The 27,894-nt window shown below is 38.1% G+C and overlaps 1 protein-coding gene across 1 annotated transcript in view; it reads right to left on the minus strand.

Moving 5' to 3' along the window:
- The window catches only part of shroom3 (shroom family member 3), a 264,226-nt gene extending 243,531 nt beyond the window's left edge, over positions 1 to 20,695 (minus strand). Inside the window, exon 1 of the mRNA XM_069925478.1 lies at positions 20,615 to 20,695. The gene's annotated coding sequence lies outside the window, so the exon portion shown is untranslated. The remainder of the gene's footprint in view (positions 1 to 20,614) is intronic.
- Between the last annotated feature and the right edge of the window lie 7,199 nt (positions 20,696 to 27,894).

Genomic DNA, 27,894 nt, shown 5'->3' on the forward strand with positions numbered 1-27,894 from the left:
TTGTAGCTGGTTACTAGGCCTTGGCAATACCCATGTCTTCTATCTGGCCAAACTTCAAATGTTCAAGAACCAAATCATCTTTGACAGAACTTTATCTTGAGGAGCTCACCCCTATTTCTTTCTTTTAGTGGTGTACTCACTGTCCATATTATTTACATTCACTCTCCGGCTGCCTATTCCATTATTTAACACACCTTGCCTATGAGGTGACTGGAAAATTTTCAGAGTGAGTAATTGAACTATCAACTGAGATGTACTTTGACCATCATTAAATCATTTATATCCTGCTTGGCTTCTTTGTGGACCAAAATAATTAAACTGCACATGTGACAGATGGTAGGCCTTAAATAACAAAAAAAACCAGACTCAGTTGTGCTATCTGGGAGGAGGCTGAAAGCTGAGAAATTTCATGAATTCAATAAGGATACCAGATCAAAGCATTTTTAAAAAGAAAAATATTTACTAGTGTGGGAAAACAGCATACTGAAATCACTCCTCAATTCAATTCATTAAGCTTACTCAAAAGGTGGCTCCCAATACTGGTGTTCTTGTTCAGATGTTTAATCATTTCAATTCAGGATTGAATTCAGAGCATGAAGACCCTCTCATTTTCTCATATTTTGCTCAACTTTAGATTGATTCTCAAAAATTATGTCATTCAAGTGCTCCAATTATCTTTTGAACTCTAAATTCAACAGTTGACTACGTTGCTGTTTGTATTTCGAGGACTAAATTATTATGTTCAACCAAATTCTCCAGGTCAGAATGATCAAATCTGAAATGATTATATTTCATTGGTAACTGGATCTTGCTAACTTTCCTAATGACTACAACACTCCCTGTTGTAGCTTAAGTTCTTATAATAAATCGCCATTAAGTTATCTCAAAATAATACAGACTGCAGTCTATCATTCATTCTTTGTTCAATTATTTGTCGTGACAGATCTCCACCTTTTCATTCCTTGACTTAACAAAACAGTGCTCCGAGTTGCCTTTTCTGGTGTGGCAGGATTATTATCCAACTGAGCTTTAAATTGCAGAACTAACATCCAAAAAAATGTCTTTCAGGAAAAATTGTGAATTTAATTTTCCTCATGAAACTGGATGCAGAAACAAAGAGGAACATAACAATGGCTGAAGTAATAATAGTTTAGAAACAATAATTGTGCACAATTAAACCTGATGAAAATTTTAACAAGTGTAATCATTCAGTGTTTCAAAATTGTTATAATTATAAATGGAGATGGAAGCAAAATATAGTCTTGGGCTGTCTCAACAGTTCAAAGGTTCATTAAGTTTTATACTTGGTCAAGCTAGAGGGAAAGTACTGAATACTTCTCAAGGGTAGATACTGAGTTAATCCTGGAGTGAAAATGACAATACAGTAGAGGAGTTGCTTCACAGTTTGAAAGATCTGGGTTAATTCCTGACCTTGAATTCTGTCTCTGTGGAGTTTGCACATTCTCACAGTGACTGTGTCAGTTTCTTACCACATTGTACAAGTGTACAGGTTTGTGGTTTAATTGACCACTGTAAATCAGCCTTAGATGAAGTACAAAATCTGGGAAGGAGCTGACATTCCCCTCAACTGCTACCCAGAATAAAATGGGTCTAGGTCGAGTGTGTAAAAATAGGAGCTTGATGACTGGCATAGATTTGATGGGCCAAAGTGTCTGTTTCCAGGCTGCACCTCTCTTCATGCACTTTAAGAAGGCAAAATACCTTACTTTAATTAATACTTCAAAGGTTGAACATAAATATACTATTTATATTTAATTCACTGAAGCTTTCTAAATAAAAGAATTATATTTGTTAAGTTAATTTCAATCCATAATTTCTTTTGCAATAAAACTTTGCTTATGGTAGAACCTTTACTATTCTGACATTGAGAAAGGTTGCTTCATTTAACTTACTCGAAGAATGGTGTGTGAACTTGGCTCATTTCCATACTGCATCTTCCTAAAATAAGAGAAGGCACGAAAAGGGAGCAGAATGGGCCAGAAGGTTCTTCATCTTTCTCTACTGCTCCTAGCTACTCTTCAGAAGTAGTTATGTAGAAGGGCTTAATCTTTAAGAAGGTCTCAGGCCCAAAATGTTGGTTGTATATCTTTACCTTCTTTTGATACTGCGAGACCTGCTGGTAAAAAAGTATTTTTACTTTTTAGATACATATACAGGACAGATTTTGCAACTGTTAAGTAGTAACAATGTAGGTGGCTTGACAAATCCAGTCTGAAAGTTTGCTTGGTTATTAAGATCCTGTTGAAATTATGGTATGAGATGGAAGCAAATTCTGGCTGAATTGGGTCAAGAACATATTGCACGGCTAGAGCAAGATATTTCCCGTTAACTTGCAAAAGTCGTTATAAAATGACGCCAGGTGTCTCAGAGAGGGTCGAGAAAAGACCAAAGACCCCAGGAGAGGCCTGGGGAGGGTAAAGGGGCCCCTGGGAGAGGCTAGAGGTTGGGGGGTCAGAGGGAAGAAGAGATAAGAAGAAGCTAGAAGTCCCGAGAGGCTGAGGAAGTGGAAGTCCTGGGGGTAGGGGTGAAGGTGGGGTTTGACTAAAGACCTCAGAAGAAGCCAATGGTGAGGTTAAAGGTCCCAGGAGAGGCTGAAAGGCGCCCTGGAGACACTCAGTTATTGGGTCAGATAATCTAGCCTGAAATGGAAGAGATAAAATTGTAGGCTCCATAAATTTTCCAATAACGAATATTAAGTAAGGTTCTACTCATCATCAATTTTGGAAACATTATTGCTAAGCCCATATGTTGATATGCATGGCAAACATTTTTAATTACATTTTTAAATCAATCTTTGGAATTTGAAATTCAAACAACATTCTGCTAAAGAATGAAAACAAGGGTTGTGACTGTGGGAAGTGGTGAGATTAGTGAGATGCTGCAATTGCACCCTTTATGATGACTTATCACCATTTTAAATGCAATATTTATAAAGTAATGTCATAGATTTTAAATTTTGGTGTTGAAACTTCAATTTAAAACAAAAAGTGCAAAACACATTCTCTGACATGATAACATGCCAATAGAGGTTTTTTTGGCTTGTTTGTGGCCACTATGAAGTTTGCAACTTCCAACAAAAAACCATTAATGCAAATATATTTGCAATAATTTGCATCACACTGGAAAACTTTTTCGATCAGGCAGAGGTCAATACAAAACATTCTGCAGACACTGAAAGACAAAACTCAATGGACTCTGTGGGATGGTTCCCAGAGCAGACTGTCCAGGTTATCTGGCAGAAAACCTCTTCGCCAGCACTCACAAACAAGCACCAAGTTTTGGCCTGGATGATCTCTCCCAGTCAGATCCTTCGTGTACGACCGGAACATCACCCACAATGCTGGTTGTCCTCGAGGTAACTGCATGAAGTGGAACACAGTCGCCCACCTCTCTGAAGAATGCAGATTTGCTAAGAGTCTATTGAGAATTTTAGAAAGAACTATATAAATCAGAATCAGATGGGGGATCCTGTTAAAATAGATGATTTCTTGCTTACATGGCTCACTGCAGTCCAACAAATCACCAGGGGATGATGGGTTCCCCACTGAATTTTATAAAGAATTCAAAGATCTCTTAATGCCCCTTCTTATGAAGATGGTGGATCAGCTGGCAGAGTCACATACCCTCTTTCTCAACAGCATTTATTACAATGATCCCAAAAAAGGATAGGGTTCCATTGAATCCCTTGTCCTATAGGCCCATTTCATTATTGAATGCAGATTATAAAATTATACCAAAAGCATTGGCCAATAGATTGGGACAATATTTGCTGAAGTTGACAAATCCAGTCCATGGTGGATTTGTACAAAAGAGATAATCAGCAGAAAACATGCAGATTCCTCAATATAGTGCATCTGGCACAGTCGGGGGTGGATCCATGCTTGGCTGTGGCTTTGGACATGGAGAAGACCTTTGCCAAACTGGAGTGGGACTTTCTGTTCAAAGTACTGGAGAATTTGGATTGGGACAACCATTTATTTATTGGGTAAAAACATTCTACCATAAACCCCAAGCTAAAATCATTATAAACTGGTAGATTTCTCCAGTGTTCCCACTGGGCAGATCCAGTAGGCAGGTCTGCCCACTGTCTCCAGTGTTATTTACATTAGCTATTGAACCGCTGGCAGAACCCATCCGATGGGAATCAGAAATAAAGGGATTCAAAGAGGACCAGGAGATGCATAAAATCAATTTATTCATGGATGATGTGCTACTATATTTAACTGACCCATGGGGATCGTTGGCCAGGCTGGTGACCAGACTGGAAGATTATGGCAAGATCTCTGGGTACAAGATAAATTTGGATAAAAGTGAAATCGTGCCCTTGACAAAGGGAGAATTACAGACAGAACCAATAAGGGAGCCAGTTTTAATAGCCGCAAGAGGGCATTAAATATTTGGGGGTAAAAGTAGATAAGGATTTGAGTAATTTATATAAATTCAATTATCTCCCTTTGTTCTGGAAGATATTTTATGATATTTTATTTAACATTTTTAACCACACATGCATTCAAATATATTTCAAAATACAAATATAACAATATATTAAGTATCAAATACATGATAACACTTCAACATCCCTTCCCCCACCCCTGCAATCCCATAAAAAGATGAAGGAAAAAAAAGCAGAGAGAATATATAAAGTGTTGAATGGAAAGGAAAGAGAAAAGGAAAAAAGAATAAGAATGAGTGGACTGCTGAAGATGTTAAAATCATTCTAATCTAAAATTCATATCTATTTATCATTAATTGGATTCCTTGCAGGTCTCAGAGGCTAAGAAGAACATTTAGGAAATGAAAAAAATTAAAAATTTAATCCTCTTTTTTATAGATACGGGTGCCAAATTTGTAAAATCATATTTTTTCCTTAATTTATATGTAATTTCCACGAGGGGAATACAGCTATACATTTCCCCATTCCATCGTTCCAAACAGAGTAGTTAATCTGATTTCCGAGCAACTGCAATAAACTTTCTGGCCACTGTTAATGCAATTTTAACAAATTCTATCTGATATCTAGTTAATTTCAATTTAGGTCTAAATTTCAATTTAGATGTTACCTAATAAAAATAATTCTGGATATTGTGGAAATTGGACTCCTGTAAATTGTTCTGAATAATTCTCTAACTCCAGCTGAAAAAGGTTTTAGTTTATCACAAGACCATGTTGAGTGTAAAAAAAAGTTCCCATCTCTTCACCACATCTAAAACACTGATCTGATAAACCTGATTTCAATTTATTTAATTTCTGCGGTGAGGTATAGCTGATGTAAAAAATTATATTGTACTAGTCTATATCTTATCTTTATTGTACTAGTCATACAGTCTCGACATAAATCATCCCAATTCTTCTAATCTATTATCACATTTAAGTCTGTCTCCCATCTTTGTCTAGATTCAAACCCCTGGTTTAGGGGTCTCCACTTGAAGTAAATGATAAATTGCCAAAATAATTTTCTTTGTATTTCCTTTCTTATTAGAAATTCTATATCACTACACTTTGGTAGATACATTGTTGGAGCCAACTTATCACTTAGGTATGATCTAATTTGAAAATAGCAAAATATCATATAATTAAAATACCATATTTATTCTTAATTTGTTCAAATGACATCCATTGCCCTTGATCATAACAGTCTTCAAAATATCTGATCCCTTTACGTGACCAAATTTCAAAAATTTGATTAACTAATGTATCACCTGAAATGATAGCTCATCCAGCAGTGCTATAAAACCTCTGTATATTGCAAGAGGAAACAAAGTTAAAACAATATGACATAGAAGTGGAATTAGGCAATCAGCCAATTGACTGATTTACTATCCTTTCACTCCATTCTCCTGCCTTTTCTCTGTAACCCTTGATTCCCTTCCTATTCAAGAATCTATCTATCTTTCTCTTAAATATGCCCAATGACTTGGCCTCCACGGCCAACTGCAGCAAATAATTCCACAGATTCACCACTCTCTGTGGAAAGAAATTCGAAATTCCTCCTCATCTCTGATCTCGAGGGATGTTTTTGTATTCCAAGATCGTATCCTCTGATCCCAGTCTCCCCTACCATAGGAAACATTCTCTTCACATCCACTCAGGCATTTTCAGTATTCAATAGGCCTCAATGAGATCCCCATTAAATGACTGAAGGCCACACCTTGGTGCAAGAAAAGGAACCAGTGACCATGATCTCAGTTGAAAAGTGAGGTGAGAGAAAGCTTTTTAAAAAAAGGCATGAGGTTTTGTAAAGTATTTTCATAGTGGGTTATTGCAATAACCTTGTAATAACTTTCACTGGTTCTATTTCTGGCACCAAGGTGTGGCCTTTAGTTCTTTAATGGGAGATAGAATGTTCTAATACCAGCAACGTGATAGGGACCAAAGGAAGGATGAAACCACAAAAGGTTATGGATGCAATGTAAAATTGTCAGAGTGATGCAAGGCTAGATGAGGGAGGTGGGTTGACTCTTGTAGGAATTTGTGGAAAGGAGGAGAATATTAAATTTAATCACCCGAGTTCAATTTTACAGTTCAAGTAATGACTGCTGATGTTGGTTGGCTAACCACTGACAAAATGGCCCGATTTCAATTTACGATGCTATCACTGCCTTCAAGAAAGTATGTCAAATTACTCACATTGGTTTTCTGCTTGAGCATTGAATGGAAAATCTCCTTCAATGTGTTGAGATTCTTGGGGATATTTTATACAAATGTTTGGGTAATAAATCATTTTAGTCCGATGGTGATGAAATCTCAAGTCAAATCAATTGAGAAGTCGGGGGAATCAAAGGAAACCAAATTTGTAGAGTATAAAGGATATTAAACAGCCATCCCATGGAAAAGTTACTAAGTCAAGAATAATTTGTTTCATTGTCAATATTGATTATAATTAAAGGGTACTGCAGTGGCTTTGCTGTGCTTTGGGATATTCGGAGTGAGTGGAACCCAATATAGATATTCTTGTGTAAGTTCTTCCTTCATTGTGCTCAAGCAAATTATATTAGCAACTAGGATTTTCTGCTTGTGAATTCACCTGGAAGTGATTTTCCTGTCCATTGAAATGAAATTGCAAACTGGTAAATGTGTAAGTGGAAAAGACTAGCCAGTGTGATTTTACTCTGCCCTGCCCTGAAGCCAAACTAAATTTTCCAGTGCACTTGCACATTTTGATGTACCATGAAATGCATTTTAAAGGAATCTCACACAACAGCTCAAAGTTCTAGAATTTGAAGCTTTGGAATGGAGAGACAGAACTGAGTTGTACGATTATAGTTTCAAACAACAATCTGTCAAAGTTTTATAGGCTTTAGGTGTATTTGCAAAATAAATACTTAAAAAATGTTAGAATTTCATTCCCCTCTTCCTAAAAAAGACAAAAAATCAACAGCAAACCAGTCCTGAATGGACACCTGTACCTCCAAAAGTAATGGGGGAAGAAAAATTCCTTTTGCTTGTCTGGATTTCTGGAGTTTTACAACAATTTTGAGTTTGCATTCTCTAATCAAATATCATGACATAAAAGATTACGTTATTTAGGAACTCAATGGGACATGAACTTCTTATTGTCTTACCTGTAATAACATTCAATATTTCACTTAATATATTCTAAAGAAAAAGAAACGAACATGAGATATTTGCAATGGTAGGTTTAAACATCTTTGAAAAGAAAAATGAGCGGAAACATTACAACTTACTCTCGAGCTACATTCCCCTCTCCAACCACCACCCCCCCCCCCCCCCACCCTCCCCAGCCAGTTTCAATGTTTTGTTGGGTTATTTTTCTGCAACTTCAACTACAACGATTCCCTTCTCACAACAAACAGCTAAGCAAGTTGGAAAATTAAGTAGAGTTAAATTATTTGAAATGTAGGTTGGAGTAGCTTTCGGATGATGATAATTCAATAGTGGAGAAAATCTTTTCATTGAATAATGATATTGTTTGTCATGATGTGCAAAGTGTTATTCAAATCATGTGCTGATTTTGTCACATCACTTGTGAAGATTATGGAAATTTTCTCTTTAGTTCTCAAGTCCTTTACATAAAGATTAACATTTGAAACTTCATTCCTTTGCTGTCAATCCAGCTTCTCAATTCCCCTAGTCAAATTATGATAACAAATGGAGCCTTATTATGCTGGTGGCACATCAAGAGCTCATTCTGCTTTACGCAATAAGCTTGGCATACAGCCATCCAGCATGGAACAGGCTCTCTGGCCCAAATTTCCTGGCCAACCAAACCGTAATTCTGGGATAGTTCCATTTCAATGCATTTGGTCCATATCCTAGCCCTTTATATCTTATCAAATAGCTTTGGAACATTGTAATTGCACCTACAGTTTCCTTTGTCAGCTTGTTCTAGATACGGACCATCCTCTGAGTGAAAAAGTTGCCTCTCAGGTCCCTCTTAAATTGCACAGTAAATGGTAGGACCCTGGAGAGACCTAGGGGGACAGTTGCCATGAAAGTGGCAACTCAGCTGGGTAAGGTGGTGAAGACCCTGCTTTGACTTACCAAAGTGCAGCACTAAGTCGTGATAGATCCTGTCCTTCAGAATCCCCTCCAGCATCTTTCCCACTACAGACATCAGACTCACTGGCGTGTAGCTCCCTGGTTTGACCTTGTTGCCTTTTTAAAATAATGGCTCAATATAGGCCAGCCTCCGTTCTTCTGGCACTTCACCCGAAACCAAAGATGATGCAAGCGTCAGTACAAGGCCCTCCGCTACTGCTTGCCTAAGTTGCAACAATGTGTGAAAGGGCACTTGAACAAGCCCTAGATATATGCCCACCTTAATGCCCTCCAAAGTCACCAAAACCTCCACCAGTACTCCGTATATGGTCCGGGACATCATAGTTCCTGTGCTTCTGTTCCTTAGCTTCTACGGTTTTGTCCACAGTAAAGACTGATGAGAAATTTTCATTTAAAATCTCACCCTTCTCCAGTGGCTCCTCACAAAGACAGACATGTTTGCTTTAATAGGACCAATTTTCTACCCAGCCACCCTTCCACCCTAATACAGTATATATGAAGAATCACTTGGGATTTTCTTTCATCTTGCCTGCCAGATCCATCTCATGTTCTCATTTTGCCCTTCTCGTTTCCCTCTTACACATGCTTGTGTTAGCACATGCTGTTTTTATACAAACTAAGATACAGAATTTAAGTGCAATCACAATGAAAAAATGCATAAATACCTCTTAAATCTCGAGGGAAGAGCTCATATCGTGTGTTGTTGAACCCCCTTGGATGTATTGTAAATGTAACTCTTTGCACATTGACCCAGGTGAACTCCTATGTCATATTTCTCTGCTGCCCTTCAATGGCCTGTCCATAAATAAAAGCTTCCACATCTGCAGTGAGGTCACCTTATTCATGCTCACCACTAAATCTCCACCACAACATTGCCTTTAATCCCCTACAGAGCATGACTAACACACAGTATTGAATGAGCAGAAACACCTTCCAACCATAATTGCTGCAGTCTGGTCACCATATAATAAAAAAAGAGAAATGGGTGAGGGGGCAAAAAATAGCTCACAAATATAAGAGGTAGTACTCACCAAGTAAAACAGCCTGTGTCACTCTTGAACTGATAAAGTTCAGGGCGAACCATATACAAGTCTATACAACTATGAGAAAAGTTTAAGACAGAGATTTCATGATCTCAGGTTTAAGAATCCTGTCTTCAAACCTGTAATTTCATCCCTGTTTGTCACAGGGAGAATTCAGTTCAGATCCTATTTTTCATCAGGCTCTATTCATTCTGCTCTGCTCTTTCATCGTTTCATTCTTAAGACTGCTCCTTTTTGTTCCCATGGGTCTCCCACATCTGTTTTCTTTCGGGTGTTCTCAGTTATTTTTCTGCACTCTTCTTATTTCCTCTCCAGATCCAATTCTTCTCTATCTCCCACCTAACACTCACTGAGCTCCTACTCTGAAACTACCTCTGAAAACCTTTTGTGAAAACCAGAAGAAGACAATGCAGGAAAATCAACAACACTGGGAATCTGAAGTAATTGAACTATTGTCACAGTGAATAATATCAGAAAGACGACACCAAAAGGGGAGCACATGGTAGACCGATTAACAAGGTGCAGACATGGAGAGTAAGGAAAGTGTCAACGAGCTGTCTACGAAAGAGAGAAAAAAAACAAGTAGGTTTATACTGAGTTGACAAAAGGTCATCATAGATATGTCATATGTAATAATGAGTGAAATACGCAAGTCTGCAGACGCTGTGATTGTAGTAAAAATGCACAGAAATGCTGGAGGAACTCAGTCAGCCTTGAAGCATCCATAGGAGGTAAAGATATTTAATTGATGTTTCGGGCCTGAGTCCTGAGAACTTCTATGTTTTTACATATGTAATACTGTCTCATGGCCTATAATTCTGTCATCCTTTTAAGAATTGATTCATTGACTAATTGTTTCTGGTATTTCAACATTCTTTGGGTAATGAAAAAATTGAAAGGATGCCACTTTGCTCTGTCAGGTGTTTCATAAACAAAAAATACTTGATGGTTTAAACTGATGACAATTTTCAGTTTCTTCAGAAGTGGAAAAGGATGTTACTGAGATATGAAGACAGAAATGATGGTTGATATAATTAAGTTTGTATTGAAATGTCGAATGTGCACATGACCCTTCTCGTTTGTGATATGTGGAAGTGAACTGTGACCACATAATAAAACAAATGGACCTGCCCAACCTAGGTTTTTCAGCAAATATCTAAAGATCAGAAGAATGTTACCATGCTCTTTGTCTAAAAAAAAGACAGAGCTACAGGGAGTTAATACAGAGCACCTCTGTGGCCATCCCTCTCAGCAACTGGTGTATCACCCTGGATAGTATTGCTGAGGATGGAGGACAATCATGGTGGCCAGGACTCCAGCAATGAGTCTGGCCCTGTGATGCAGAAGGCGAAGAAGCATGCAGTTGTGATTGGCGATTCTATAGTGAGGAGGATGGAAAAGAGATTCTGCAGACCTGATCAAGACACCCGGATGGTGTGTTGCCTCCCAAGTTTCTACATTCGGGTCCAAAATCATTATGAGGAGAGGATGAACAGCCGTAAGTCTTGGTACATCTTGATACCAATGATATTGGAAAGATAAGTATGGATATCCTGAAGGGAGAATACAAGGTATTAGAAAAGAAGTTGAGAAGCAGGACCTCCAGCCTGGTAATCTCAGGATTACTGCCTGTGCCCCATGCTAGTGAGGGCAAAAATAATGAGATCAGGCAGATAAATGCATGGCTGACAAACTGGTGCAGAGGGCAGAGGTTTAGTTTTTTGGATCATAATTGTCAAAGATGAGATCTCTTTTAGGGAAGGTTCGACCTATACAAAAAGGATGGAATACACCTGATCCTAAAGTGGTCCAATATCCTGGCAGACATGTTTAATATTGCTGTTAAGGAAGATTTAAACTAATTTTGCAGGGGGGTGGGAACCAGAATGTCAGAGCTGATGAAGGGCAAAATAGAAATAAAACAAGGATAGTGTGCAGCAAGGATGACAAGCAGGTGATGGGACAAAATTTCAACCGGAGGGAATAACAGAGACATAGTGCATTCAAAAACTAGTCTAAAGGTATTATGCTTCACTGCACGCAGCCTTAGAAACAAGGTGAATGATCTTGCTGTACAATTACAGATTGGAGGGTATGATGTTGAGGCCATTTCTGAGTTGTAGCTAAAGGATAGGTGTCATTGGAAGCAGAATGTCCAAGGATACACGGTGTATCAGAAAGGTAGGCTGTAGGTAGAGAGGGTGGCGTGGCTCAGCTGGTAAACAACAATATAAAGTCATTGGAAAGAAATGACATAGGATCAGAAGAGATTGAATCTTTATGGGTTGAGTTAAGGAACGATAAAGGTAAAAGGGCCCTAACGGCAGTTACACTGTATGCAGGCCTCTAAACAGCAGCTAGGCCATGGACTACACAATACAACAGGAAATTTTAAAAAGGCAATGTCAGAAGGACAATGTTACAATAATCATGGGGGATTGTAACATGAAAGTAGGATGGGAAAGTCAGGTCAATATGGAACCCCAGGAGGGAGAGTTTGTGGAATGCCAACAGGAGCAGCTTGTTGATGAGCCCATCAGGGGATAAGCTGTTCCGGATTGGATGCTATCAAATGAACTAAAGATGATTAGGGAGCTTAAGATAAAGGGAGCCTTAGGAAGCAGTGAACACAATATGACTGAGTTCACTGTGAAATTTGAAAAGGTAAGGCTAAAGTCCAATGTGTCGATATTTCAGTGGAATAAAGGAAATTACAGTCACATGAGGGAGGATCTGGCCAAAGTCAATTGGAAAAGCACATTATTAGGGAAGACAGCAGATCAGCAATGGCTGGAGTTACTGCAAAGAAAAGTGAGGAAAGTGCAGGACAGGAACACACCAAAAGAAAAAGAACATTGTGAATGGAAAAAAGAAACCATTGTGGCTGATGAGAGAAGTTAGATAAGATAACCTTTTATTGTCATTGCACAAGTACAATGAAATTGAGTACACATCCTGTTGGTGCACACATACATCAAACAATAAGATTTAAAAACAACACAATAAAACAGTACAATATTCAATGTTTGGTGGCATTCAGTTCATGTATAGCAGTGGTTCTCAGCCTTTTTCTTTCCACTCACATACGACTTTAAGTAATCCCTGTGCCATTGGTGCTCTGTGATTAGTAAGGAATTGCTTAAGGTGCTATATGAGTGGGAAGGGAAGGTTGAGAATCACTGCTCTAGAACCAATTGTTACTGAAATAATTTGCTTGAGAAAAATTGTCATTGGCCCATTTCCTTTGGAGTTATGAAACCGTGCACACAACGAGTCAATTAGGTATGATTAAAACAGTGGCTTTCAAACTTTTTCATTCCACCCACATATCACCTTAAGCAATCCCTTATTAATCACAGAGCACTTATGGCTTCTTCTTTGGCTTGGCTTCGCGGACGAAGATTTATGGAGGGGGTAAAAAGTCCACGTCAGCTGCAGGCTCGTTTGTGGCTGACAAGTCCGATGCGGGACAGGCAGACACGATTGCAGCGGTTGCAAGGGAAAATTGGTTGGTTGGGGTTGGGTGTTGGGTTTTTCCTCCTTTGCCTTTTGTCAGTGAGGTGGGCTTAGGGCTTAGGGGATACTTAAAGTGGTATGTGAGTGGAAAGAAAAAGGTTGAGGACCACTGATGTATAGCTCTGGGGTAAAAATTGGTTTTGTCATTTTGTCCGTGATTTAATGGAACTAAAACATCTACTGGAGGGAAGCAGGGCAAACAGATGATGACCAGGGTGGTAAGGATCCTTCAGGATTTTGGCTGCTCTACTGAGCCAGCGAGGTCTGTATAAATCCTCCAAAGAGGGCAGTGTGCAACTGATAATTTGGGCCGAACTGATAACCCTCTGAAGATCCCTCATCTGTTGCTGAGCAGCTGCCAAACCACGTCTGAATGGAGTAGGCCAGTCCACTCTCAATGGAGCAGCGATAAAAGGACACCAGCAGTATCTCCTGCAGTTTGATATCCCTGAGAATCCTAAGGGCATGGAGTCATTGCTGAACTTTTTAACTACTGTGATTGTATTGATAGTCCAAGAGAGATCTTCAGCAAAATGCGAACCCAGAAACCTGAAAGCTAAGACCCTTTTCACACAGCCCCGTCGATGTAAAATGGATCTGGAACTATACCGTTCCTACTGAAGTCTATTATAAGTTCTTTTGTTTCTAAGGAGTTCAAGACGAGATTGTTCTTTGAACACCAGGCTTCATTCTTTGAACTTCATCCCTGTAGGCTGTCTCTTTCCGCAAACGATGATAGTGTTGGTAGAATATGTGGAAGCACAGTCATGGGTATAAAGACAGTAGAGAGGGGGACTCTTGTGGGGACCAGGTACTGAGTAAAAGGGTAGAAGAGAGATGAGTGCCAATTTTAACAGCGGTTCGTTAGAAAGTCCTTAATCCAGAGATAAATAGATTTGGAAAATGCTAATTTAGCAAGTTTTGTAACCAGTCTGCCCGGGTTGATGGTGTTAAAGGCAGAACTGCTCTATAAAAAGCATCCTCACATAGCTCCCCTTGTGTTCAAGGTGGGTCACCAACCAGGTGATTTAAGGGAGATCCTACCCCCGCAATGACGGAAGTACTGCCGGATGTTCAGATGCTGTCTTCCCGATGACGCACATATGCAAGCACTGACATCACCAGAATAAGCAGGTCGGCCATCTTCCTTTTCAGATCGGCCGTGGAAAAGACTTAGGTAAGTTGAACTGGGTTCCCTGACTACCTCAGAGGTAGCTCAGGGACCTGATTCGGTTCTGATGGGGTTGACCTGGTTGGACCCTTTCAAACTGCCACATAACTGGGGCGCTAACCAGGCAAATTGTCCGGTTAACTCCATTTTACACAGCAGTTTGAAAGGGCCAAGTCTTTATAGGTGAGCTTTCCTTCTAAGAGGAGTATATGCTGGGATTAAGAGTATGGATAAGTGATCCAACTGGCTTAGGTGTGGTAGCAGTATTGACCTAAAGTTATTCTTAATGTTTGAATAAACATTGTCTAATGTATTTTTCTCCCGGTAGCACATTTAATATGCTGTTTAAATTTCGGGAGGACTGCCTTTAAATCTGCATGGTTAAAATCTCCAGCTATAATTTATAGCATTGAGAAGATAGCCTAAAGCTATGCTCACATTAGCATCTGGTTAAAGCCAAAGTAAAAGCAAAAGAGAGAACATACAAGGAAGCAAAAATTAGTGGGAAGATAGAGGGCTGGGAAACTTTTAAAAACTAAGAGAATCAACACTAAGAAAGTGATTAGGAAGGAAAAGAGAAATTATGAAAGGAGATTTGCAAATAATATCAAAGAGGATTTAGTAGACATAGGGCTGTAGATATAGGGCTGTTGGAAAATGATGGTGGCAAGATTATAATGGAGATGGCAGAGGAACTGAATGATTATTTGGATCAGTTTTCACAGTAAAAGACATTAGTAGCTTATGGGACTCTCAAGGGTCTCCGAGTGCAGTCCAGATCACGAGAGAAAAGGTACTTGGGAAGCTAAAGGTCTTGGCAAAGCACTATTATGTATAATTGTCTGGTCAGGCACTATTGGCTGATTGTACCTGTGACCCCTCCCCACAGGCTCCTGTATAAAGGTGGCTGTTCCACAGCCCTCCCTTCAGTGCAAGACAGTCGAACAATATGGATGTGCCGCTGTTCTCAAGTGAATAAAAGCCTATTGGTTTCTCAACAACAGTCTTTCAAGTAATTGATGGTGCATCAGGTAGTTAAGTCTCCCAGACTGGATAGAATGTACCCTTGAGTTCTGAAGGTGGTTGCTGCAGAGATTGTGGAGACATTGGTAATGATCTTGGAATCAATGGATTCTGGCATGGTCCCAGAAGATTAGAGAATAGCAAATGTCACTTTGCCATTTAAGAAGGGAAGGAGGCAGCAGAAAGGAAACTATTAATTTATTAGTCTGACGTTGATGGTTAGGAAGATGTTGGAATCAATTGTCAAAGATGAGAACCGAGAGGAGCATCACAAGATAGACCCAAATCAGCATGGTTTCCCTAAAGGGAAATCATGCCTGACAAACCTACTGCAATTGTTTGAGGAGTTAACAAATAAGATAGACAAGGGAGAAGAAGTGCATGTTGTGTACTTGGACTTTCAAAAGGCCTTCGACAAGTTGCCACTTGCAGCTGCTTAAGATGAGAGCTCATGGAATTACAGCAAGGATACTAGCATGGGTAGAGCATTAGTTAATAGGCAAGAAACAGAGAGTGGGAACAAGGGGATCTTATTCAGATTGGTTTCCTGTTACTCATGGAGTTCCACAGAGGATGGTGTTGGGGCTGCTTCTTTTTATGTAGTATATAAATGATTTGGATAATGGAATAGATAGCTTTGTGGCTAAATTTTTGGATGACACCAAATAAATGGTAGAGCTGGTAGTGCTAAGGTCATGGAAAGGCTGCAGAGAGACTTGGATAGATTAGGAGAATTGGCAAAGAGATGGCAGATGAACTACAATGTTGGGAAGAGGACAGTCATACACTTTGGTTTACAACTGTACACTTTGAGAAAGGATGTGCTAGCAATGGAGAGAATTCAGATAAGATTTACTAGAATGATGCCAGGAATGCAAGGGTTAACACATGAGGAATGTTTGTCAGCTCTCGGACTGTACTTGGAGTACAGAAGGATGGGGGGTGAGGGGGGGGGTGGGAGGAACACCTCAAAGAGACAATTTGGATGCTGAAAGGCCTGGACAGAGGAAATGTGACAAAGTTGTTTCCCCCGGTGGGGAATTCTAGGACAAGAGATGTCATGATAAAAGGGGATCAATTTAAAAAAGAAATGCAGAGAAATTTATTTAGCCAGAGGATTGTGAGTCTGTGGAACTTATTACCACAGATGGCAGTAGAAGCGAGGTCCCCTTCCAAAAACTGTTGTATTTGTCAGGTGATTCTTAAACTAAGCTCCTCTGCTTATAATGTAAATCAGCCATTCTCATCAGGGGTCATGTGCTGCCACCCAGCTTCAGGGGTGCTACAGCACATTGTAGGGAGAAGAATGGACTGAAACCATAATTTAAAAAAAAATTTAGTCAGTGGAAAAGAAGTATGGAAGAAACCAACTAAACGATTGCTTCACAGGGAAGGGGGGGTGGTGGGGGGCATAAACTTTAAGCAGAATCCTAAGAGGCCCATAGCCAAAAAGAGTTTGAGAATGGCTGGTTTAAAATCACCAACTATTTCCTGAATGAATGTGGAAGATACTGAGTCAATAGGAAGCAAAGTTCTACAAGGAGTGAACCTGAGACCACAGTTTATCATTTGTATCTGAGACTTGGAGAAATCAGAAGCATAATTCCAAAGTTTGCAGACATCACCCAATTTGAGGCTCATAATGAAAGGACTGTGACAGGTTTATGAAACAAGATAAAACGTACAGAATAAAGAGCCAATTAATGACCATGATGGGTTTCAAAGGCTGAGCCGAGAGAATATTGAGAGCAAAACTCAGGGCTCTTGCTGTTGGCTGTTGCTGGTAATTCAAAAATGAGTGGATGGAAATCAAATTGAGATTATTCAAATGTTAACATGGAACCTAACCTTATCTGATCAATTCCAGAAGTTTTAATCCAGTCTCATAGCATTTTTACACAGAAAGTTCAGAATTATTCTGAAAGAAAATTGCATACTTACCTCCGATGTGTCCTGATGTGGTTGTTTATACAGGGGCACTTTTACACAGACTTCCAGTGTTGTGGAGTTTGTCGGAGGGAGAACATAGTATTCATTAGGTCTGTTTCTTACGGAGTGGCTGTGGTCAATTTACACTGCAGCCGCTCTGTAAAAATGTGTAGGGGTTCAAGTGGAAAAATTATGGGATGGAATTTGCATTAAAAATTCTATCCCGACATTTTTACACTGCTACCGGAGTCGAAATTTTCTGCTGTTCAAGGGCTGTGTAATAGTGCCTTCAGAAAAACAGAAGCAAGAATATCTGGAGCCTCAAACTTGCCCCGCCATTCAATTATACTCATGACTGATCTACACCAAACCTCATCTCTTCCTCTCTGCTACTTTCACGGCCAAAGTAGGTTAGTGGAACAGAATACAAAACAAAACATGGATGACGTCCACTAATGTTAAGCAAATGTAATGCTCGCATTCATTTTGAGAGGGATAGAATATAAAAGCAGAGCTGTAATCTTGAGGCTTTGTAAAGCATTGGTCAGACCACATTTAGGGTATTGTGAGCAGTTTTGGGCTCTTTATTTAAGAAAGGATGTGTTGGCATTAGAAAGAGTCCAGAGGAGGTTCACTAGAATGATCCTTAGAATGAAAGGGTTACCATATGAGGAGCATTTTATGGCTCTGGGTTTGTACTCATTGGAATTTAGAAGGATGAGGGAGATCTTATTGAAACCTATTGAATACTGAAAGGACTGTATGTAGTGAACATGGAGTGGATGTTTTATATGCTGGGGAGTCTGGGACCAGAGGGCACAACATCAGAATGGAAAAACATTCCTTTCGAACAGAAATGAGGCAGAATCTTTTTCCTCAGAGGTAGTGAATCTGTGGAATTTGTTGCCATGGACAACTGTGGAGTCCAAGTCATTGGGTACATTTAAGATAGAGGTAGATAGGTAGTTGATTAGGAAGGGAATCAAGGGCTACAGGGAAAATGAGGTTGAAAACAATAGCTTTTGGTGTCTTAGCCTTTATAAATCTAAATATTGAGTATAGAAGTTGGGATGTTATGTTGAAGTTGTTTAAGGCATTGGTAAGGCCAAATTTGGAATATTGTGTGCAGTTCTGGGCGCCTAACTACAGAAAGGATATCAATAAAATTGAAAGAGTGCAGAGAAGATTTACTAGGATGTTGCTGGGCCTTCAGGAGTTGAGTTACAGGGAAAGATTAAACAGGTTAGGACTTTATTCCTTTGAGTGAAGAAGAATGAGGGAGATTTGATCGAGGTTTACAAGATTTTGAGAGGTATAGACAGAGTGGATTCAAATAAGCTTTTTCCACAGATTGGGGGTAGATAAATACTAGAGGTCATAGTTTTATGCTGAAAGGGGAAAGGTTTAGGGGGAAACATTAGGGGGAAGTTCTTCACTCAGAGAGTGGTGGGAATGTGGAATGAGCTGCCCTCTGATGTGGAGAATGCAAGCTCAATCGTGTATTTTAAAGGTAAATTAGATAGGTACATGAACGGGAGAGGCCTGGATGGTCATGAAATGGGAGCAAGTAAGTGGAACTAGGGAGATGATGGTTGGCATAGACTAGAGGGCACAAATGGACTGTAGCATTCCATGGTTTTAAATCAACCATGATGGAATGCCATGGTCAACATGATGGGCTGAATGGGCTTAAAGTTACAATTAGAGTTAAGAAAATTAAAGGAACTAATTTGAAAGCAGGTGAAGCTTTACATGGAACCACGGTTGGACAACATTTGACAACAGTGTGAAAAATTTGATCTCACTTTAAAGTACATTAAGGTATTGGAGAAGGTGCAAAATGATTTGCAAAGCTGATGGCCAGAACCTTACAATATGAAGGGCTTGTTGAACTTTTCTGTAGATAGATAACAGAAAAGTGATGCAGTTTATGTTTTTCCACGTGATGAACTGGTTTATTCAGGCAGACTTACAGAAGGGTTTTTCAATATATTAGAGGGCAGGGCCATACAGACAGGATGGCCACAAATAAATCCATAGGTATTTTTTGAGGAAAAAACCGAGCTTTAACTAGAGAATTGTGGGAATATGGAACTAGCTACACCCTGCAAGGCTCAGTTGCGTGAATATTGATAAGTCTATAGGAAAGCTAGATCCTACATTAGGGAAAAACTGAATGATAGGGTGAAGGGAAGATGGTCTGTGGGTTGAATTGGGCTGGATCGTCCGTTTTTGTGTGAATGAATGGAGCTCCATTCAGATGATTAAACTTAACTTCTGTGGATACTGGTGATTTTATAAGCAAGCAAATTAATGTTTTTGTACCAATAAAGCAAGCTCTAGTGCAGGATAGTTCCAGTTTCTCCCTTACATTGCCATTTTGCAAATAGTGGTTAAAACAGCACTGGTTGCCAAATGAATGGGATACAGAGTGAATCTCAAACTCTTTGGGGTGAATCAAAGGGTAAGACATGGTGTACAGAAATAAGTTGACAGAGCTTCTGGTACCAGAATGAACCAATTGATTGCAACTTCAGCTGACTGATGATAATGATAATAACTCAGAGCCTAAATGGTGAGGTGATAGCATAATGTTGAGTTGGTCGGTCAAGGTGCATTTATTTATTTTGGCATTTAAAAAAGTATTTTCATCAATGAAATCATTGAGCTTAACCAAAATTACCAAAGATATTTTGAATTTATAAATCAGATTTATCTACATCATTTGATAATGGGTGGACATGTCATTTCCAAACATCTTCAAATTCCCTATAATTTTGGATGGATTAAGTTATGTAGACATTATAGTTCAAATATGTTTAATTTACTAAATTAAAAAGGTTTATTGTAACCAGTAGTTCATTAACCCACAATTTAAGATTGACTTTTAATATTCTCGGGAATTCCTTGAGCAATTCCAAAATACTTTTCATCCACATCTTGAGAAAAAAAAACCTAATACCAATAAATAGAATGAAAATGATAAAACCAGAGAAAGTTGCTCTTTCTGCCATCCACTGGAGATATTACCTTTCTATCACAACTGAACATTGTTGCACTTTTTGAGATGTTACAAGCTTAAATTATACATAAACTGATATAAAATAAATTTATCCTTTTTTCCCCAAAGCAATTGTGAAATGTGGAAGATGAAATGCCATGAAGATATACTCCAATGAGTTAATAAAGCACTATTTTACTGGAATAAAGATCAACACAGGAAACAGCTGGTATATTTGAGTGTCTATAAAGAGAACTGTGATATTTCAGGGTGCTGAAGACATACCCTTGAGAAATCAACATTTCCCTCTTTCTTTGTGAAATTTTTCTGTCTCTTGCACATTTGAAGCATTTGATTTAGATTAGTGGTTTATAGGGAGTATCTTCATACCTGCGAATGAGCAGCTTCAGAGTCTTGTAGGAACCTTTTACCAATGTGATGGCCTCTTGTCTGTAGCCACTCAGCTCCACACCATTGATATTGACCACTTCGTCTCCCACCTGCAGTTTGCTTGTGAGCAAGTCTGCTTTTCCCCCGACCTCAATCTGTAAGTGAGGGAAAAAAAAGACAAAATTAACCAAACAAAGCTTCAGCTTAGGACCCTTCAATCATGGTTGAATTTGACCTCCTGCAAGGCTTTAACATGCTTGGCTAATTAAACTGTGCCACTACACTTTTAACCTTGACCCTCAGTAATGAGAAAAGCCACAATCCTGTGGTATTCATAGCACCACCTGCACAGAATTAGTGATTCACAAAATGCAGTTTGGAAAAGGTCTTATTCTTTTTTTATTCTCAATGTCCTATATGCAAGCATAGCTACTTTTGCTTTGGAGTTTGAACACAATTGTGTTGCCCAGCTTGCAAGGATGTCCAAAGCATATCTTTTTTACAACAAAGCACAAAAAATTCTATGTCAGTGCCTAATTAAGAGAATTCACTGTTGATCCATTTATACTGTTTTCTTATGAACAAATTCATTTTGATCTTTAAGTTTTCAAAAAGGTTTGCAGACTTTAACAATTTCTGAAGTAGGTGGACATTTTTACAAGGCTATCAACCATTCATTTCTGATATTACTGGAATTTTCCTCATAAATAGTCTACAATTATTTGATTTAATCACCTCATTAAAATAAATGAAAATAATGTTTTCAGATTGATTCCATTCATGGTCATTAGTAAACACATTTAAGGAAATCAGATTTCAAAATTCATTCCAAATGCTCAGAGAAAATGTATTTTATGAAATATTATTAATAACTCTGCAATTTTGAAGTACAAATTATATCTGACTTTCCGATATAATCAGTGCTAATTTCCTTTTAAATTGAATAATTGTAGATCTTAAGAACTTGGTTAAAAATGTAAAGTTGGACATAAATTTATTTACATAAAAGTGAGGCATCAAGAATGCGCAAAATTCAGGAAAAGAGTCTGGTATTAAATTCTCTAAAATTCTCTGGTAATCTTTGACCCCTCTCCATAGACCAATGAATATCCTACTGTGGAAATTCAGACAATGATCTCCTAATCCTACAAAATGTACCCTTCGCTATACAATTCTGATTAACAAAGGAATTCTTAAAAGCTTTTTTTTGAGATCTTAAGAAGAAAAATGGTCCCACAGAGAAATTGGAGACTGCTTCATACATCGTTCCTTTCATAAGGACTGGGTAGCACTGGTCTTCTGAAGAATTAAATGAATACAATAGCTTCAAATCCTAGCAGATTTAAAGTTTCCTAAACAATCAGCATCAATTGCCCTAAAAATTATGTAACTTGCAAAAAGCTTTTAACAAGACAAATGAACTATGCTTAAGGGTTCAGGAGGAATGCTTTGAAGGTAAGGGAACAAAGGAAATGCCATCTTCAATCACCGCCTAAAAATCGAAGACAATATGGAAATTAAAAGCAGAACTGCAACATGGAAGGATTAAATATATGTTCAGTATTAATTTTTGCAAATAGCTCACATAATGCTGATGCTATTCCATTACTGATCTGATAAGCTAATGAACTAAGCTTGTTCCAAATGAAGCCAAATACTTTAGTAGATCTGATATGGAGATGAGTTAATAAATTCACTTAAGTATATTACATGCATGCCATACAATTCGGAATTGTTCAATGAAATCCCATTTTAGATCCGGCTATAAAATGTGCAAGAACAACAAACTACTTGCAGAAAATTCCCAGCACTGAGGGAGTAAAACATCCCAAAAACTTGGCATGAAACCCACTCTAATGTAATGATAAACAAGTCTCCTCTCTCTGCTGGCTTTATTAGCTCTACATCAAAGGAAGAGAGCAGATTGAACAGTTTCCAATCGATGCCGATCTTCAACATTGATGTGGGATTATAGAAAGGAATACCAACAAATTTTTTCCTTTTAATCCTGCACCTTACTTCGTCCTGGTCAGTCACATCTCTCTACATAACAGAACAGCAAATCTCAGAGCCACTGTGAAAGCCCGTTTATCCTCACATAAGGCACAAATGTTTTGGAGGGTTATAGAAGTGACATTCAGTGACACACACATATCCACGAGTCTGTGCCGTCAGACACATGGAGGACCCAGAACTAAACTTGTCAACACTTGATGTCCTTGATTCTTCACTCAGTTCATTTTTCTTTGAACTTAGATGCAGTTCCAAAATATGTGGTGCAATATGATCCAATTTCCAGGCAAATGTGTCTTTAAATAAATGGGTTATTTTCCCAATAGCAACATCCCATTTATCAGTGAAATGCACTGTTATATTCAAGTCAACAATGATTAAAATAATAGAACAATCCATATTGTGCTTGAAGATTCTGATAGAGAAACAGTTCTCATAATTAGTTGGTAAATGAAAACATAACTATCCAGTATGTGACCATGGATTAAATTGAGCATAAGGTGCTTTTAACCTCAAAACCATGGAGTTAATTCACCTCTCTTATATTGGCAAATAATTCTATATCTTGAAAAATCCACAATCCAAATAATTGGCCCAATTGTTGGTAATGAACAAAAGGAGGACGTGCTCAGCAAATTCCTTAGCTCAGAAACTAATATCTAATCTAAGTACAGTCAACAATATAAACATGATTTAGGTTTATCATAGATATATAATCCTCAATCACTTTGTTCCATTGTCCTTGAGACCAATTCAAACCATTTTATTGTCAGCAAAGTCCAATCAACCTTCTTTTATTTACTCAATGGAGCTGGAGCTCCTTTTGTCTCATTTCCTCCTGTGGATCTTTACCATCATTACATGAATAAATGGCAAAAATTCATATAATTTATTATCATTCCACAGCAGATGAAATCTCACTGGTTCTTCAGTCAGCTATGGATCATCTGGATAACAGCAATACCTACATCAGGATGTTTTTCATTAATTACAGTTCAGTTTTCCACACCATCATCCTCTAGTACTGTTCAGCAAGCTTCAAAATCTGGGACTCTGCACCTCCCTCTGCAATTGAACTTATTCCTTGACTTATTCATCGGAAAATCACAGTCGACAGATCACCACTCTCTCTACACCCATGGCTATGTGGCTAAGGCACAATTCAAATGTCATCTATAGATTGACAAATGGTAATGAAGAAGCATGAGATAGATCAGCAAGTTGATTGGTGTCACAACAATCTTGCACTCAATGTCAGCAAAATTAAGGAATTGATTGTAGACTTCAGGAAGGGGATGGCAGAAGAATACAAGCCAGTCCTCATTGAGGTCAGCAGTGCAAATGGTAAGAAGCTTCTCATCTCTCAAGGCCTATCCTGGAGCCATCATTTTTTAAATTTAAAAAAAAATTTTCACACTATGAACCATATTAATCAAAATATACACAAACATTTCCCTCTTGAATTTACACAGTGTCATTTTCTCCCCTTTTTTCTCCCTTCCCTTCTCTCCCATCCCCCTCCAAACCCATTAAAAGTTCAACATATACAATATAATAAACCCATTAAACAATGTCATCACACAATGAAAATAAATAAGAAAATTGTGTCATCTACTTTTGCACACTGGGTCGGTTCATTGCATCTTCTTCTCATTCTATCATTTTAGGGGATGGAGGTCCGCGGTAGGCCCTCCCTGTTGTGTTCCATGTACAGTTCCCAAATTTATTCAAATAATGTGACTTTATTTTTTAAATTATGTTATTTTTTCCAATGGAATACATTTATTCATTTCTATGTACCTTTGCTGTACTCTCAGGCTCTCTTCTGATTTCCAAGTTGACATTATACATTTTTTTGCTACAGCTAAGGCTATCATAATAAATCTTTTTTGCACTTCATCCAGTTTAAGGCCTAATTCTTTACTTTTTATATTACTTAGAAGAAAGATCTCTGGATTTTTTTTGGTATGTTGCTTTTTGTGATTTTATTTAATACCTGATTTAGATCTTCCCAAAACTTTTCCACTTTCTCACATGCCCAAATTGCATGTACTGTTGTTCCCATTTCCTTCTTACAGTGAAAACACCTATCTGATACTGTTGGATCCCATTTATTTAACTTCTGGGGCATGATATATAGCCTTTGTAACCAATTATATTGTATCATGCGTAACCTCCAGTTTATTGTATTTCTCATAGTTCCGGAGCATAGTTTTTCCCATATTTCATTTTTTTTTTATCTTCATGTTTATGTTTAGATCTTGTTTGGGTTTATAGCTTATTTCATAATTTTCTTTCTCTTGCAGTTTGATGTACATGTTTGTTATAAATATTTTAATTATCATTGTGTCTGTAATCACATATTCAAAGCTGCTTCCTTCTGGCAATCTCAGTCTGCTTCCCAATTTGTCCTTTAAGTAGGTTTTCAGTTGGTGGTATGCAAACATTGTACCGTGAGTTATTCCATATTTGTACTTCATTTGTTCAAATGATAATAAATTATTTCTCAAAAAACAATTTTCTATTCTTTTAATCCCTTTTCTCTTCCATTCTTTAAAGGAAAGGTTATCTATTGTGAAAGAGATTAGTTGATTTTGCGTCAATAATAATTTTGGTAGTTGGTCATTTGTTTTTTTTCCTTTCTACGTGAATCTTCTTCCAAATGTTGAACAGATGTTGCAGTGCTGGTGAACTTCTATACTGCACCAGTCTTTCATTCCACTTATAAAGTATATGTTCTGGTACCTTCTCCCCTATTTTATCCAGCTCTATCCTGACTGGAGCCATCATTTTGATGCAATCATGCAAAAAGTATGTCAGTGGCTATATTTCATTAGAAGTTTGAGGAGTTTGGTATGTTAGTAAAAACTCTCACATATTTCTACAGGTGCACCATGGAGAGCATTCTGTAGGATTACATCACTTTCTTGTATGGAGGTGTCAATGCACAGGACAGGAAAAGGTTATGGAGGTTTGTAAACTCTACGAGCACCATCATGGGCAGCAGTGCACTCCATGAAGGACATCTTTAAGAGTCAGTGCCTCAAGAAACCAACTTCTATCATCAATGACCCTCACCCTTTTCTCACTGCTGACATCAGGAAGGAGGTAAGGGAGCCTGAAGACATACCTTCAACATTACAAAAAACAGCTTCTTCCCCTCTGGCATCAGATTTCTGAATGGACAATGAACCTTTGATCACTATCTCATTTTCCTCTTTTGCACTAGTTTTTTTGAACCTTCTACTTACAGAATTGTAATTTATAGTAATTTTGCACCTTGTTCTGTACAATACTCTTGCCATAAAGCCACAAATGTTATGACATGTTCATGAAACACCTGATTCTGATTCATCTTAAATTCGACAGTGCTGGTTGAAATAATAAAGAATACAATATCATATATGAAAATTCTCACAATAAAGCTGTCAATTAGTCAGAAAGTTCAAACATCACCCATCAATACGTATCTTCCACTACTCAGTTCCAGACAAAAGCAGGTGGAGGAGAAATGAAACCTGTCAAATTGTCAAAACCAATGTTCATTAATCACAGCTTGGAAGTCTGAGTAAGAAATCCTTTAATGGCCACTCCAAGTTATTTCTCATTTCCTTGAAAGTTTGTTGTCATTATTTTATATGTAATTTCTGGTGATTTATCAGAAGAAATAATTTCTTCCTCTTTGTTCTCTTGTGATCTTTTATTAATCAGCCAGAGATAAAATAAAACTTTTCATGACAAGTGAAAAGAGAACTGGAAACCATAATTATGCATTTTATCCAGCAAATACTTGGAACCCTCCAATACTAGTTTTTTTTGTGATGAATAACAAAACTGCAATTAAGCTGATATATAGGAAGGAGAATGAAGAGGTGGGAGACTAAGAATGAGTGCAGAACCAAAATACAGCAGACACAGCTATTATTGTTTACCATAGACAAGCTTCCACTTGTCACATCATAAATAAAAGCGGGTGTGAATCTTTAAAGTACATACTGTGGGTATTAACCCCTTGTTGTAAATTGACTGAGTTTAATGAGCATGAACACCAAATTTTGCAGAAATTACAAATGTTAAGTAGAGTAACAGCATATGAAGAGTGGTCACTGAAGAATCATCTGTCTGGGATCAAACGTCCATTTATTGCTCACTCTTCTTGGAAAGGTGGTGGCATGTACATATGAAGGACAGAATTATGCTCAATGTGATCCCCATAAAGAAAGATCGTTTGAAGAAATAATCAACAGAGCAGCTAACATTCATTACATCACAGTCTCAAGATTTGAGGGATTAGGTGTGGGATGGAGATGAGGAGGAACTGCTTTTCCCAGAGAGCAAGGAATCTGCAGAATTCTCTGCCCAGGGAAGCAATGGAGGTGACCTCAATTGATATATTCAAAATGCAGATATACAGATTTTTTCAAAGCAGGGGAATTAAGGGTTGTGGAAAAAGGCAGGTCAGTGGAGCTGAGTTCATGGCTAGATCAGCCATGATCTTTTTTAATGGTAGAATAGACTTTATGGGCCAAATAGTCCAATCCTGCTCCTATTTTTTTTGTTCTTAAAGAAAGAATGACTCCTTTTATTTGGAGAGAAAGGAATGTTATTGAAACCATTCAAAATGTCAGATAACATTCATAAAATACTCCTGTGCTGTGAAAATTGCACTGTGAGGTTCATCATGATAGCATAAGCAGGTTGCATTTATAAATAATTTCTTAGCAAGAATTCTTGGAATAAGCACTTGAAGAAAGAAGCCAGTTGAAGCAGGCCAGTGACTGTTGTTTTATAAATAGACCAAGAACACTAGTAGTATTTCAAACTGACCCTGCTGTGTCTCAAACAACCTGTCTTTAAATTTGTCTGATTTGTTACAAGGTCAACAATAAGGGCATATCTCAGGCATGAAGAGATAGTTATATGAAGAAACTCATTATGATGTCTTAATCTTCAGTGCTTCTTGGGCTTAAAGCCTGAATATCACTGTGCACATTTTTAGATTGAAAAAATAATTCTCAGAAACCATGCACTAGTTACCAACATTTGCCGTGAATTGTAAGCTGCCTATCTGTTGTTTCCATCCACTTCCAATTACAAGATTACTCCTGCATTAAGAATAGAGTGTAATATTAGTATCATGGCACATTTTATTGAATTTAAGGAAGTTACCATATTAGAGGAAACAAAATCACACAAAAGAAAACACTTCTCTGAAGATCTGTGGAATCAAACACTATCACCGACCTGAAATAAAGACAGAAACTATT

Source organism: Narcine bancroftii, chromosome 3 (assembly GCF_036971445.1).
Source record: "Narcine bancroftii isolate sNarBan1 chromosome 3, sNarBan1.hap1, whole genome shotgun sequence".
Lineage (NCBI taxonomy): Eukaryota > Metazoa > Chordata > Chondrichthyes > Torpediniformes > Narcinidae > Narcine > Narcine bancroftii.